This window comes from Orcinus orca, chromosome 3 (assembly GCF_937001465.1).
Source record: "Orcinus orca chromosome 3, mOrcOrc1.1, whole genome shotgun sequence".
Lineage (NCBI taxonomy): Eukaryota > Metazoa > Chordata > Mammalia > Artiodactyla > Delphinidae > Orcinus > Orcinus orca.
In genome coordinates, this window is record NC_064561.1 from 68,390,764 (window position 1) to 68,407,271 (window position 16,508).

Here is a 16,508-nt window from a genome sequence, read left to right on the forward strand (position 1 = left end):
CCTTAAATTTAAATGGATTAAATGCTCCAACCAAAAGATACAGAATGGCTGAATGGATACAAAAACAAGACCTGTATACATGCTGTCTACAAGAGACCCAATTCAAATCTAGGGACACATACAGACTGAAAGTGAGGGGATGGAAAAAGGTATTCCATGCAAATAGAAATCAAAAGAAAGCTGGAGTGGCAATACTCATATCAGACAAAGTAGACTTTAAAATAAAGACTGTTATAAGAGACAAAGAGGACACCACATAATGATCAAGGGATCAATCCAAGAAGATATAACAATTATAAATATATATGCACCCAACATAGGAGCACCTCAATATACAAGGCAAATACTAACAGCCATAAAAGGAAGAATCGACAGTATCACAATAATAGTGGGGGACTTTAACACCCCACTTTGATCAATGGACAGATCATCCAGACAGAAAATCAATAAAGAAACACAGGCCTTAAATGACACATTAGACTACATGGACTTAATTTATATTTATAGAGCACTTCATCCAAAAACAGCAAAATAAACATTCTTTTCAAGTGCACATGGAACATACTCCAGGACTGACCACACACTGGGCCACAAAGCAAGCTTCGGTAAATTTAAGAAAACTGAAATCATGTGAAACATCTTTCCCAACCACAACACTCAGATTAGAAATCAATTACCGGAAAAAAAAAACAACTGTAAAAAAACACAAAAGTGGAGGCTAAACAATATATTATTAAACAACCAATGCAGCACCAAAGAAATCAAAGAGGAAATCAAAAAATACCTACAGACAAACAACAATGAAAACACAATGACCCAAAACCTATGGGACACAACAAAAGCAGTTCTAAGAGGGAAGTTTATAGCAATACAATCTTACCTCAGGAAACAAGAAGAATCTCAAACAACCTAACCTTACACCTAAAGCAACTAGAGAAAGAACAAACAAAACCCAAAGTTAGTAGAAGGTAAGTAATAAAGATCAGAGCAGAAATAAATGAAATAGAGACAAAGAAAACAATAGAAAAGATCAATGAAACTAAAAGCTGTTTCTCTGAGAAGATAAACAAAATCGATAAATCTTTTTTTTTTTTTTTTTTTTGCTTTTACTTTCATTTGCATTTATTTTTTGCAGCATTTATTCCCGGGCCATAAGTTTTTGTTTCTTCAATTTCTTCTGGGATATCTTTTTCTTCTGGGCAACCTCCTCTTCTGGTTTAGGAACAATCTGTTCTTTTTCAGTAAGGATCATCTCAATGTGGCATGGAGAGCTCATGTATGGGTTGATCCGACCATGAGCTCTATAAGTCCTGCGCCGCATCTTGGGGGCTTTGTTCACCTGGATGTGCTCAATGACCAGAGAATCTACATCTAAGCCCTTAAGTTCAGCATTGCTCTCTGCATTTTTGAGCATGTGCAGTAAAAATTCAGCACTCTTTTGGGCCACCGACCCTGCGTCCAGCCCCAGTTTGGCCTGGGCACACCTACCAACTCCACCATTGTAGCGACGGAATGGCACACACTGCTTCTTTAAAGTGACATCCTTCAGATACTTAAGTGGCTTTTCGGATATGCATACCCTTAATGGCCTGGGCTGTTTCACGAGTGTTCTTAAAGTGAACACGAAGATTTGAACCTCTCGACTTGCATGATTTTGTGGGATTTTCTGGGTCAAGTGAATAGCGAACCATTTTTAGAGGTCACCTCAGGCCGCTGACCGGAAAAGCAAATTGATAAATCTTTAGCCAGCCTCATCAGGAAAAAAAGGGAGAAGGGTCAAATCAATAAAATTAGAAATGAAAAAGGAGATGTTACAACTGACACCACAAAAATACAAAGGATCATAACAGACTACTACGAACAGCTATATGCCAAAAAAATGGACAACCTGGAAGAAATGAACAAATTCTTAGAAAGGTACAACCTTCCAGGACTGAACCAGGAAGAAATAGAAAATATGAACAGACCAATCACAAGTACTGAAATTGAAACTGTGATTTAAAAACTCCCAACAAACAAATGTCCAGGACCAGATGGTTTCACAGGTGAATTCTATCAAACATTTAGAGAAAAGTTTACATCTATCCTTGTGAAACTATTCCAAAAAATTGCAAAGAGGGCTTCCCTGGTGGCGCAGTGGTTGAGAGTCCGCCTGCTGATGCAGGGGACACGGGTTCGTACCCCGGTCCAGGAAGATCCCACATGCCGCGGAGCGGCTGGGCCCGTGAGCCATGGCCGCTGAGCCTGCGCGTCCGGAGCCTGTGCTCCGCAACGGCAGAGGCCACAACGGTGAGAGGCCTGCGTACAGCAAAAAAAAAAAAATTGCAAAGAAAGGAACACTCCCTAACTCATTCTGTGAGGCCACCATCACCCTGATACCAAAACCAGACAAAGATACCACAAAAAAAAGAAAATTACAGACCAATATCACTGATGAACATACATGCAAAAAGACTCGACAAAATACTAGCAAACAGAATCCAACAATACGTTAAAAGGATCATATACCATGATCAAGTGGGATTCATCCCAGGAATGCAAGGATTTTTCAGTATCTGCAAATCAATCAGTGTGATTCACCACATTAACAAATTGAAGAATAAAAACCATATGATCATCTCAATAGATGCATAAAAAGTTTTCGACAAAATTCAACACCCATTTATGATAAAAACTCTCCAGAAAGTGCGCACAGAGGAAACATACCTCAACATAATAAAGGCCATATATGACAAACCCACAGCTAACATCATACTCAATGGTGAGAAGCTGAAAGCATTTTCTCTGAGATCAGGAACAAGTCAAGGATGTCCACTCTTGCCATTTTTATTCAACATAGTTTTGGAAGTCCTAGCCATGGCAATTAGAGAAGAAAAACAAATAAAAGGAATACAAATTGGAAAAGAAAAAGTAAATCTGTCACTGTTTGCAGATGACATGATATTATACACAGATAATCCTAAAGATGCTACTAGAAAACTACTAGAGCTAATCAATGAATTTGGTAAAGTTGCAGCATACAAAATTAATACACAGAAATCTGTTGCATTGTTATACACTAACAACAAAAGAGAAAGAAACAATCCCATTTGCCATCACATCAAAAAGAATAAAATACCTAGGAATAAACCTACCTAGGGAGACAAAAGACCTGTACTCTGAAAACTGTAAGATGCTGATGAAAGAAACTGAAGATGACACAAACAGATGGAGAGATATACCATGTTCTTGGATTGGAAGACTCAATATTGTCAAAATGACTGTACTACCCAAGGCAATCTACAGATTCAATGCAATCCCTATCAAATTACCAATGGCATTTTTCACAGAACTAGAAAAAAAATTTTTTTTCTCATGAACGATGTGCATGGCTAAAATTTTTTTTAATTTGTATGGAGACACGAAAGACCCTGAACAGCCAAAGCAATCTTGAGAAAGAAAAATGGAGCTGGAGGAATCAGGCTCCCTGACTTCAGGCTATACCACAAAGCTACAGTCATCAAAACAGTATGGTACTGACACAAAAACAGAAATATAGATCAATGGAACAGGATAGAAAGCCCAGAAATAAATCCAAGTACCTATGGTCAATTAATCTATGAGAAAGGAGGCAAGACTATACAGAAAAGACAGTCTCTTCAAAAATGGTGCTGGGAAGACTGGGCAGCTAACATGTAAAAGAATGAAATAGAATATTTTTTAACACCATGCACAAAAATAAACTCAAAATGGATTAAAGACCTAAATGTTAAGACCAGATACTGTAAAACTCTTAGAGGAAAACAGGCAGAATGCTCTATGACATAAAACACAGCAATTTCTTTTTCTATCTGTCTCCTAGAGTAATGGAAATAAAAACAAAAATAAACAAATGGGACCTAACTAAACTCAAGAGCTTTTGCACAGCAAAGGAAACCATAAAGTGAAAAGACAACCCACAGAATGGGAGAAAATATTTGCAAATGATGCAACCAACAAGGGATTAATCTCCAAAATATACGAACAGCTCATGCAGCTCAATATAAAAAAACAAAACAAAACAAACAAAAACAAAAAAACCCAACCCAATCCAAAAATGGGCAGAAGACCTAAATAGACATTTCTTCAAAGAAGACATACAGATGGCCAACAGGCACATGAAAAGATGCTCAACATTGCTAATTGTTAGAGAAATGCAAATCAAAACTATAATGAGATATCATCTCACCCCAGTCAGAATGGCCATCATCAAAAAGTTTATGAACAACAGGTGCTGGAGAGGGTGTGGAGAAAAAAGGGGACCCTCCTACACTGTTGGTGGGAATGTAAATTGGTACAGCCACTATGGAGAACAGTATGGAGGTTCCTTAAAAAACTAAAAATAGAGCTATTGTATGATCCAGCAATCCCACTCCTGGGCATATATCCAGAGAAAACCATGGTTTGAAAGGATACATGCACCCCAGTGTCTACTGCAGCACTGTTTACAATAGCCAAGACATGGAAGCAACCTAAATGTCCATCAACAGATGAATGGATAAAGAAGACGTGGTACATATATACAATGGCATATTACTCAGCCATAAAAAAGAATGAAATAATGCCATTTGCAGCAACATGGACATGGAGACTATCATACTAAGTGAAGTAAGTCAGACAGAGAAAGACAAATATATGATACTGCTTATATGCAGAATCTAAAAAAAATGATACAAACGAATTTATTTACAAAACAGAAACAGACTTACAGACTTAGAGAACAAACTTATGGTTACCAAAGGGGAAACGTGGGGGTGGGGAGATAAGTTGGGAGTTTGGGATTGACGTGTACACTGTACTTAAAACAGATAACCAGCAAGGGCCTACTGTACAGCACAGGGATCTCAATATTCTGTAATAACCTAAATGGGAAAAGAATCTGAAAAAAAATAGATACATGTATATGTACAACTGAATCACTTTGCTGTACACCTGAAACTAACACAACATTGTAAATCAACTATACTCCAATATAAAACAAAAATTTAAAAAAAAAAGGCTGCACTGAACACTCTTATCTGATGATCCCACTCAAGACATGCTCAAAGTCATAGGATTTTCAGTCATTCAACCATACAATGAGAAGAGCAGAAACTATTCTTTCGGAGAGTGGCCCATGGAGGTAAGATCACAATAAAAGACCTCATCAAAGCAGAGACGAAGGAAAGAATAATAGTTTTCAAAGTTATTTTTTTAAATGACAAGACACCTGGTAGCATGGCACTGACCCTGCAGGCAGTAGAGTCGAGAGTGTTCCTCTGGAAAAACTGAGCAGCTCGAGGGGAAAAAATTACTGATAATACTCGAGGAGACTCCAATGACGCACCCAGTCACTCCTCAGAAAAGCCCATGCACGCAGAACTTCTAATCAGCTTTTTATTGCCTCATAAATAAATGAATGAACAAGGATTATCAAGACATTTAAGGAAAGCCTGCAACATAAAAGAACAAAACAGAAAAAAGAAAAAACAACCCAAACGTCCAAAAAAAAAAGAAAAGAATAAATTACGGTACATCTATATAATAGTTCCTTTGCAATTATTCTCAATTTGAAGCATGATATTAATAGTAAGCGTAGAAAAATGTAAAAGCATGATCCCATTTTCTTTAAAATAAATATTAATAAATGGATCAGTGTTACAGAATGAAGAATTCTACAAGAGACCCACACAGTAGTCACCTAATTTAATAGAAAGGCATCACTGCAACTCAGAAAGTAAAAATTAATCTTTCCAATAAATAGTGCTGGCTATTCTAATGGGAGAAAATTAAAAAAATGAACCTTGATCTCCATCCTTATAAACCAAGAATAATTCACACTGTACCCTGGACACAGTCACACTTTTAGAACAAAGTTTATAATATATTCATGACTTTGGAAATATTTATCTTATGACCCAGCAATTCTACTCTTAGATATATACTGAAGTAAAATGAGCGCGTAAGTCCACCAAAGACACATGTAAGAATAGTCAGTGACTTCCCTGGTGGTCCAGCGGTTAAGACTCCGTGCTTTCAGTGCAGAGGGCACGGGTTCAATATCTAGTCAGGGAACTAAGACCCCACATTCCCACATGTAGCGCAGCATGGCCAAAAAAAAAAAAAAAAAAGGAATGGTCAAAGCAGCTTGATTTATTATAGCCCCAAACCGGAAACCATCCAAATGTTCATCAACAGCAGAACAGAAAGATTACGGTACAGTTATACAATAGACACTGCCCAGTGATAAGGAAAGAACAATTACTACATGCAGCAACGTGGATGAGTCCCACAGACAATGATGAACAAAAGCCAGACTCAACAGACTTCACACTGTAAGACTGCATTTATATGAGGTTCAAGAACAGCCAAAACGAATCTACGGATATTGACTGGAAGAGGCACAAGAGGAGATTTCTGGGATGATGGAGATGTTCCACATCTTGAGCTGAGTCATGATTACATGGAACAGTTTTGGAGTTGTACATTAAGATTTTCATGCTTTGGAAGACAAGCCTGGGAAGGGCTGAGGGGACCGTCCTGAGAAGCCTTGATTAAAATGGGAAAAAAAAAAAAAAGATTTTCATGCTTTAAGTGTACAGTAACAGTAGACAGACAAAATTTGGCTAGAAGGAAAATAACATTTATAGTGGTTTTCCCTGGGTGCTGGAATTATTGGCAATTGTTATTCTGTATGTTTGAAAATTTCAATAAGGAACCTATATAGTCAGAAAAAAATTAAGTTTTCTTAGTGCTTTTTGGTATTTTCATGTTACCCACCTCTTTTTTTTTTTTAAATGCCTAGAATGCTTCTGTAGACCCCTTCTAGTGCCCCAACTTCCCTTCCTATTATTAATTTTCCCTTGTGGATAAACTATTTTATATCTGCTCCTCACTGCTTTTTACAGTGATTTTGGTAATTGTGGTTCTTTTTTGTGGGGGGAGGCACTCCATGTGGCATGTGGGATCTTAGTTCCCCGACCAGGGATCGAACCTGTGGCCCCTGCAGTGGACGTGCAGAGTCTTAACCACTGGACTGCCAGGGAAGTCCCATGATTCTTTTTTTCACAAGACACTTCAGCTTAAGTTCTTTAAATGTTTTTTCTCTGCTTCAAACTGAAAAGTCACTTGGCTAAGTACCAAACATGGGGTTAAAAAAAAAAATTCTCTTGGTTACATGCAGACTTCCCCTACCTTGGGACTATTCTTATCTTCAAAGCCAGAAGTCATGCTTATCCCTCCATCTTTACATATCCTTCTTGGGAATTTATAAAATTGTAAAGTTTTTTTTTAAAAAAGGGCTGATTTTACTCTGAAGACCTCCTCTGTGTCTTTTCTGAACTCCCTAATTAGGGATCTTCGTAAATAGATTATTTTATATTCTAGGTCCCTCAGTTTTTCTTGATTCTCATACCCATAATTTTGGGTATTGTTTGTTGGGCTAAAAAAAGCTTTAGAATTACTGGTTTGGTGCTGCTCTATCATCTCAGGTTTACAGTTTTTGTTAAATTTTGGCATTGATGTGTTCGTTTATTCCATTCACACAGTCATTTGTTCCTTCTATAAAAAGTAGAGACAGGGCTTCCCTGGTGGCGCAGTGGTTGAGTCCACCTGCCAATGCAGGGCCCCGGTCCGGGAAGATCCCACATGCCGCGGAGCGGCTGGGCCCGTGAGCCATGGCCGCTGAGCCTGTGTGTCCAGAGCCTGTGCTCCGCAACGGGAGAGGCCACAACAGTGAGAGGCCCGCGTACCGCAATAAATAAATAAATAAATAAATAAAAATTAAAAAGTAGAGACAGTAGGTCAGGGAAGTCAGAGAAGGCTTCTAACGGGAAGCAATGATCACACTGAGAGTTAGGCAGAAAGGGAAATGCGGATTACTCAACCTTCACACTTTGGTCAGAGATAACGCTCACAAACAGCCTTACTAAGAGTAGACTTTCAGGATCACTGCAGCTTCTTTTTCTATAGTTATCCTTTATCTCTTTTAATAGGAGTCATGTAATTTTATTCGTTTGCTTGTCAAATACTATTGGCAAACCTAATCATTTGTTTATTCAACATTATTAAGTACTTATTACATGACAAGCCCAGTACTGAGGATATGAGAGAAAGAACTCTAGCTGCCTTCCTCTTCCCCTTCAGTATCACTGATAATAGAAATAAAATAATTGGGACTTCCCTGGTGGCATAGTGGATAAGAATCCACCTGCCAATGCAGGAGACGTGGGTTCGATCCTTGGTCTGGGAAGATCCCACATGCCACGGAGCAACTAAGCCCATGCGCCACAACTACTGAGCCCACACGCCTAGAGCCTGTGCTCCGCAACAAGAGAAGCCACTGCAACGAGAAGCCTGCCCACCGCAACAAAGAGTAGCCCCTACTCGCCACAACTAGAGAAAGCCCGCACGAAGCAACGAAGACCCAACACAGCCAAAAATAAATAAAATAAATTTATAAAAAAAAATAATAAGTAATCTAGAGATGATTTAAAGTATTCAGAGGATGTGCGTAGGTTAAATGCAAACCCTATGCCATTTTATTTACGGGACTTGAGCATCCACATTATTTTGGTATGAAGGGGTCCTGGAACTACTGAGAGATGACTACACACAGTAAAAAATGAAAGATATCTTTGGGTAATGTCTTCCCCATGGCTTTTAGGAGAAAATAACCTATTTCTTCACTCATTGAGCAGGAAAGCCACACTTCTAGATGCTTCCAACAACCATCCAGCTACCACTGAGAACATGTTTTGTCCCAGCACCAGGGCAGGATCCACAGCTGTGAACAGCCCCATGGGTTTCAGGCCAACCTCACCAAGGGCCCCTTCTCCAGCCTTTATTAGTCACGGATGGTCCTCTGCAGAAGCCAGAGGACTACCTGAATGTAGGACAGCCTTCTGCCTTCAGCTTCTGGAAGGACATCCCAAAGGTGGACCTCACTCAGCCCCTTGTCTGACAGCTCCCATAATGCCTGCAAGCCCACCCCCCCACTGCCCACTCCCCCCTTGGGAACTCCAACCACCAGCTGCGTCCCACCCCTCAGCTCGGGAACTCTGGTCAGCACCCCACTGATGCTGCTATCTTAAAGCCATGGGGAAGTGAAGGCTGGCTCCTGCTCAGAAAAAAAGGCTGGGGACCTCTGAATTACATCTAGTCATGGGATGTACAGGAGAGCATTGTAACTCTGGAGCTTCAAACAGCCAGCCCTCAAAGTGACAATGGAGGGAAAATGAGCCCAGCAAGAGGGAGGGTAGGAAGCAAAAGCAGCAGTGAACAGAAGGGAAAGAAAAAGGGAAGAAAGCTGTTAACAGAGAAAGTGAGTTGGGGAGATTAAAGAATAGGTTAGAGCAGGGAGAGAGAGAAAAGGGAGGAACTCTGCTCCCTGCCAACTTGACAGGACACACTAGAAAGGGACAGTCTATCCCTCCCAACAAGCCTGACAAGGCCACTTCCCAGGCCAGGTCCCTCACCAGCACGGCCCCTGAAAGACAGGCTCTGCCTGCCCCCTCCCAGAGCATTAGACTAGGCTTTGTGGGAAAACTGAAATCTTGACGGCTTAGAAAAAGGCCCCTACAGCTTCATGTGCTGGCAATTTAACTAAGCACTCCTGGTTCCTGCCGGCTACCAGCCCAGCCCTGGCTTTGCTCCACCATTAAAGCACGCTCTCCTGACCGACCCTCTGCGGGAGCGGCAGCTCAGTCAGCACCGCAGGGCGGCTTTAAAGGACAAGAGTGAATTTCACTGAACACCAGCAAGTACCAGTCACACCTGCCATGTGAGCACCCTAAGGACCAGACATCCCAGGGCAGCTCACTCCCCCCGCTTTCATTTTCATAGAATCTTTTTAAAGGAATACGCATTATGGACAAAAAGGTTAGAAAAAACACATGCTAGATGATAACCTCAGAGTTCTGTCATTAGTAACATCCACCAAGAGCAACTGTATGTATGGAAGACAAGGGGCCCAAAGTAGTATGGAGTATTGATGAATTAAAAACAAAAACAAGAAAACAAACTGCATCCACCCTGAACAAAAACCTGAGTTTTCCAAGAGCGCACCTGCACAGAAAGAACAACAGAACACAGCATCAATAAAGTCACATCCCTGGAGGAGGGCCTAGAATTTAATGTAGTATACAGGCTCACCACCACTTGGGCCTCCTTCTGGCAAACCTCATGTCAAAACACCAGTGTTTTCAACTGACTGCATGTATTTCTTTTTAGTTCCTACGTTTTTCACTCTGCTGTCTTCCTGGTGTCATAGAGCCATGCAGAGTTTCAGAAGATGGGATTCAAGGGGCCCTCTCTGAAGGCCTGCCTACCCCCAAACCATTCCTACCACCTGTTTACTGCCACCTGAAAAAATTAACAGAGTGAGTCATGTCTTTGGATGAAGGCAGTATTTTTCCAACTGGAGTATGTGGAACAATTTGGGGAATGTGGACAGACAACTTAATTTTAATAGTTATGCTTTTTAATATTTGCTTTCTATTTGTGGCAGGTGATAGTGGTTTCCAATTTAAGCCAATCATAGTTTCCCTTTCAAATAACTTTTAGAGTTTTTAAAAAATGGCATAATTTAAAGAAAAATGTTAAATAATAGTACTGATGGCAAAGAGATAAGACAAAAATCATGCAGGTGGAACACAAATTAAGTGTGAGAAACAGATGAAGCACCCACCTCCAAGCCCTTAGAATGCAACCACCCCTCGCTGGAGTTCTGCCACCATCACACATCAAATATCACCAAGATTTAGTTCAGCAAAGTCAGCAGAACCAGAGGACGCAGAAATTGGATCAGAGATTGATGAATCACACCAGCCTTTAGAGAGGGTGCTGCGGAAGAAAGGCTGGGGGTGGGGGAAGGGGGGACACGGGGTCTGGGGTCTCTGGGAAGCTAGCGGGCAGCAGGAAAGCAGTAAGTATAGGTTTAACGACAAGGACTCATGAGATAGGCACATTCCTATAGAAGTCCCCCTCTTCACACATACTGTCCCCAAATGATCCTGCCCGAGGTCCCAATACTGAAAGCTGATGGGTGAAGTACTGAGAGCAGAAGTCTAGCACCACTTCCCAGGTCTTCCTATTCCCAAATACCTTTGCAATTCAATTGTTCCCCACCCCTGCCTTTCTTTGAACACTGGCCAGGAGGCCAGGTAGATTTCAGTCGTGATTTATTTTCTGGGCCAATTCTCTTGAGACTAATGACTCTTTAACACAAATCAGAGAACTGATGAAAGGCATCTGTGAATAAGGCATTACTCTCCAATGAGTAAATTCAGGTAGATCAAACCCTCCCCTCACCATGATTACCAAGACTCCCTTAAATCATTCACACACATCACCACAATAAACTGAATATCACGATAAAGAGAGTCACACAAATTTTTTGGTTTCTCAGTGCAGATGAAAGTTATGTTTTCACTATACCGTAGTCTATTGAGGGTACAATAGCATTATGTCTAAAAAAATAATGTACACACCGTAATTTAAAAATACTTCACCACTGTGGGACTTCCCTGGTGGTCCAGTGGTTAAGACTCCGTGCTCCCAACGCAGGGGCCACGGGTTGGATCCCTGGTCAGGGAACTAGATCCCAACACGCATGCTGTAGCTAAGAACCGGCGCAGCCAAATAAATAAATAAAATAAATATTAAAAAAAAATACTTTATCACTGAAAAATACTAACAAACTTCTGAGCCTTCAGCGAGTTGTAATCTTTTTTGCTGATGGAGGTTTGAAGTATTGCGAGAATTACCAAAATGTGACACAGAGAAACAAAGTGAACAAGTGCTGTTGGAAAAATGACGCCGACAGACACAGGGTTGCCACAAACCTTCTATCTGTAAAAATCGCAGTATCTGCAAGGCCCAACAGATCAAAGTACAATGAAACGAGGTACGCCTTTAATCAAAAGGTTCAGAAAAATATAAACCATCCTTTGTTTTTGACAAAGCCATACCAGACTTGCTACCCACAGACACTGGATTCAAACCATTTATCTCCCTTGCTTTTTTTTTAATTTTTTTTTTTTTTTTGGCTGCGTTGGGTCTTCATTGCTGCGTGCAGGCTTTCTCTAGTTACAGAGACTGGGGAGCTACTCTTCGTTGTGGTACACAGGCTTCTCATTGTGGTGGCTTCTCTTGTTACAGAGCACAGGACTAGGCGCGCGGGCTCAGTAGTTGTGGTGCATGGGCTTAGATGTTCCGCACCATGTGGGATCTTCCCGGCCCAGGGATCAAACCCATGTCCCCTGCATTGGCAGGCAGATTCTTAACCACTGCGCCACCAGGGAACTCCCTCCCTTGCTTTAGAACTGAGGGCCCATCCAGTTTCCTAGCTCTGGTTTTGAGGCCTAAATCAGTACTAATATTCCACATACGTCTCCTAAAAACTACCAAAGAAGTCATTCTAAGCTCACTGCCTTTTGAAGAGCCCTTTGTATATAGTGCCCAAAATGGTGTGAACCTTTTTGGCCAGAGCCTGGAGGGTCAACTCATGCCCAATCCCCTTGCTTTTAAACTGCTGTGTTTTAATTGCTGACTCCCATTGTACAGCCAAGCCAATTAGTAGGGCTGGTCAAGCGTGAGGAGCTTGGAGGCCTAGAACACAGCACTCAATTCAGCCTGAGAAAAACAGGAAGCCTCTCCTGTCAGAACTTCCCTGTGAGAACTATGCCTAGACAACAAATGTCACAAGTCCGAGAAACGGATGTTGTAGTTCTGTAGTTCCCTGGGCACGTCAGCAAGCACTTGAATCTCTATCTGATGGAGGACTGGCAGAGTGACTCAGGAGAATGAAATTTTAAAAGATGACTATTTCACTCCTCATTCAATTTAGTGAGCATTATTGCCCACTTCAGTCTCTGAAGTGCTTAGTGAATAACTCCTTTAGGGTTGAAAGGATGTAGGGTCCAAAACCCAAGAAGCTGCAAGGTTTACTCCAGGCACTCTAAACCAGCTGGATAAAGTGTGAAACAGTCTGAACTTATTTACATATGAAATGCAAACATGCACTTACCCTCAGGTCTCCAGATCTGATTATTGGCTTATTGGTAACCAAGCCCAAATACACCCGGAAACAAAAACAAAAAAGCCTTAGGGTGCTGAATGAGGCTTTTACCAAAAAAATTTAGAATGTCCACCCTCTTTTTTTATTTCACTGCATCTCAAAAAAATATCAATCATCCAAAAATTAAAATATTCTGCTTTAGAGGAGCTCAAATTTCATAAAAGCCTCCCATTAATATTCCTTCAGAACCTCTGTGAAGGACTTCCCTAGTGGTGCAGTGGTTAAGAATCCGCCTGTCAATGCAGGGGACACGGGTTCGAGCCCTGGGCGGGGAAAATCCCACATGCCGTGGAGAAACTAAGCCCACGCGCCACAACTACTGAGCCTGTGCTCCAGAGCCTGTGAGTCACAACTACTGAGCCCGCGCGCCTAGAGCCCATGCTCCGCAACAAGAGAAGCCACCACAATGAGAAGCCCACGCACCACAACGAAGAGTAACGCCCCCCCCACCCCGCTCTCCACAACTAGAGCAAGCCCACGCGCAGCAACAAAGACCCAACAGAGCCAAAAATAAATAAATAAATAAATAAATTTATGGGGGGGGGCCCTCTGTGAAGCCTTTCCTTTCGGCGGAGCGCGGTGGCAAAATGGCCGTGCAGATTTCCAAGAAGAGGAAGTTTGTCACTGACGGCATATTCAAAGCTGAACTGAACGAGTTTCTCACTAGGGAGCTGGCTGAAGATGGGTACTCTGGAGTTGAGGTCCGAGTTACACCAACCAGGACAGAAATCATTATCTTGGCCACCAGGACACAGAATGTTCTTGGTGAGGAAGGGCTGACGGATCCAGGAATTGACTACTGTGCTTCAGAAGAGATTTGGCTTCCATGAGGGCAGTGTAGAGCTTTATGCTGAAAAGTTGGCCATAAGCGGTCCGTGCTCCATTGCCCAGGCAGAGTCTCTGCATTACAAACCCTTAGGAGGCCTTGCTGTGCAGAGGACCTGCTATGGTGTGCTGCGGTCCATTACCCCGTTTCAAGGTTGAGGACTGTTTCCAGCCAAGAAAGGAGGGCCTGCCCTTGGGTGACAAAGGTGCAGGCCTAGAACGCTCGTGGGGGTCTCTGGCTCACACCCTAGCCCTGGTTCCCACCTGGGCCCAGTTCCCCTTAAGGGAGGGTATTTCTGTTCTTCAACAGAACAGCCAGGCCTGGTGTTTATCATTGCTTGTGTTGAGGGAAACACTATCTTTCTTTCCTAACATTGAAGTCTTAAATTCTCTACCAATGGGAACATTTGTGGGGGCAGCCGGGGTGAATGAAAGCAGAAAATTTCCCAAAACTCTCGGCCTACTTAACCGCCCTGACAGCACATAGTTACAGTGTCTGGGGGAGGGGGAGCGGACTGTTTCCAAAGGAAGCATGATTAGTTGGCCGTTCCAAATAATTCCAAAGACCATTTAGAAAATGGTTAACAGTTTTTTAAAAATGTGGCCCAGAAATCTAACTTCCAGCGATTCTTAATATTATGGGGCTTCTGGAGAGCCCTGTAAAAAGCTCTTTCATAACAAGCCCAGCCAATGAATAGGTACACGGAGGGGGGGGGGACTCTTCAGGTAAGTAGAAATATGTGGTAAACACACATTGCTCAATGCTCAAATGACCTGTCTTAAGACATGTTTTACAGAGAATGATGTGGCTGATCTGACTGGGAAGCTCGCTCTCCCCAGCTGCCAGCACTCTGGATTTGTCCTCCCTTGAGTGCTGTGCTGGTTTCTCCGTTTAATGCATAAACCAGCTGCAGCCACCTTGCCAAGTTCTCAGCAATTCCCTCAACTGCCTTTTACTGTACAGGATTCCTGGAGTCCAATTCTGTTTTCTGGAGTCAAACAAATACAAAACAAATTGGTGAGAAGTTTCAGCTATTTCACTTCCTCCCAGAAAACAGAAGTTTGTGAAAGGTTCAATCTAAAAAGGACAACTGTGTGCTTTTTGTTGTTCACAGGATCAGTAAATTTCAGAGCTGGAAAAAAACCCATATATCACCAAATCATTCCTCTTCAAAAATCAAAATATCTTCTTCCATTTCTCAAGAATTTACGACAAAATGGCCAATTAACACTTAAGCAGCCTTACCTAAGAAGCCCACAAACTGAGGGTAGCAGGTAGGAAAGGGGAACTCTGTTCTACAATTAACAAAGAGCAGGGGACTCCTTTCAGCTTCCCCAATGCCCCCATTCATGTTTGGGGCACTGATTATCCTTCAATAACTTCTCTGCCATTAAATCTCCTACCACTCGCTCAGGGTTGGGTTTCACCCTGGGGATAAGAGGTGTTTGTAGAACACGCTGAAATTTCTAAAGGGTAAGTGCTGTGGACAATACAACCTCAGTGCATATCAAGGGTAGCAAAGCCCTCAGAGAGTCATTAACTCACCCGGCCAAATGAGAAGAGAAAATGAGCCGCAGCTGCGTGCTTCCTTTCCCGCATAAGAAGGAATTTTTTAAAAATCTGCTAACAATGGCCGGGGTAATTGGCACCTGGCTGCCTGCTCCCACATCCTTGTCTGATACAAAGATTTCAGAAGCAGGGTTCACAGAATCCCAACGGACCAGAGTTCTAGGCGTTGTCACCTCTTTTCCTGCCTCCTCGGTGTCTCCCCATCCCAGTGTTCCCCTACCCCAACCCAGCCGACGCTTCAATGGCTCCCCACAGTACACAAACCCTCAGCTGAGCGCTCAAAGAGTTTTTCCCAACCGGCCCTAACCTAAATCTCCAAACTTCCCCTCCGCCCCCAAAACCGCCCTAGCACTCGGTCCAGTAAGTCGCCGAATCGTCTTTCCCTTACCTCCAGCGCGAGGCTCAAGGTCTCCTTCTCCAGAGGTCCCCTTTCCCTCCCTCTACTCGTCCAATGCCCACAGCTGCCGGAGATTAGCCGCCCCCCTCAGGGCTCCGCTCAGATTTCACTTCCTCCAACAGGTCTATTCAGATCCCTAGACACCGTTCTCAATAGTGAAGATTCCTTTTCCCCCGCAACACCTTTCCTGAACACCCCCGGCCCCTGCTCCCACCCGAGGGGCTCCCGAGCGCTCTCCCGCCCCAGCAGGCCCGGCTCAGAGCACGGAGTGGATCCCCGGCAGCGCCCTAGAAATCGCAGCCCAAGGCGAAGAGATGCAGAAGCCTCCCGCAGACGTCTCCCGAGACCGGGTGTGGCGAGCCCAGCTCTCAGTCAGCCGACTTCTCGCAACGCGGAGCCCCTTAGTCCACTGCCCAGAGGCCGGGCGGGCGGCGCTGGATCTTCCCAGCCTCCGCCAGCGGCGCTGCGACGGGACCCGGAGGAGCAGCCGCGATGAGCCGGGGTGGGCATCGGGCCGGCTGCAACCGCTCCCCAGCTCCTGGCCTCTCTCCCAGCCCGTGCGCGCTCCTCGGCCGGAGCCGGCCCATCCCGCCCCGGGGCCCTTCGCTCTTCCGGCGCCCTCTGGGGAGCTCGGGGGTGCG

General features: G+C 43.2%; 1 non-coding gene and 1 pseudogene across 2 annotated transcripts in view; both read right to left on the reverse strand.

Annotated features, from left to right (window-relative positions):
* Positions 1 to 16,398, reverse strand: part of LOC101273407 (uncharacterized) — a 50,622-nt gene extending 34,224 nt beyond the window's left edge. Inside the window, exon 1 of one of the 2 annotated variants that reach the window (XR_007476822.1) lies at positions 15,859 to 16,398. This is a non-coding gene — a transcript (uncharacterized LOC101273407). Of the gene's footprint in view, positions 1 to 15,446; positions 15,612 to 15,858 lie in introns of those variants that run through there. The other variant, XR_007476823.1, reaches the window with a different exon arrangement.
* Positions 1,083 to 1,742, reverse strand: LOC101272885 (60S ribosomal protein L17-like; annotated as a pseudogene).
* Positions 16,399 to 16,508: the final 110 nt, after the last annotated feature.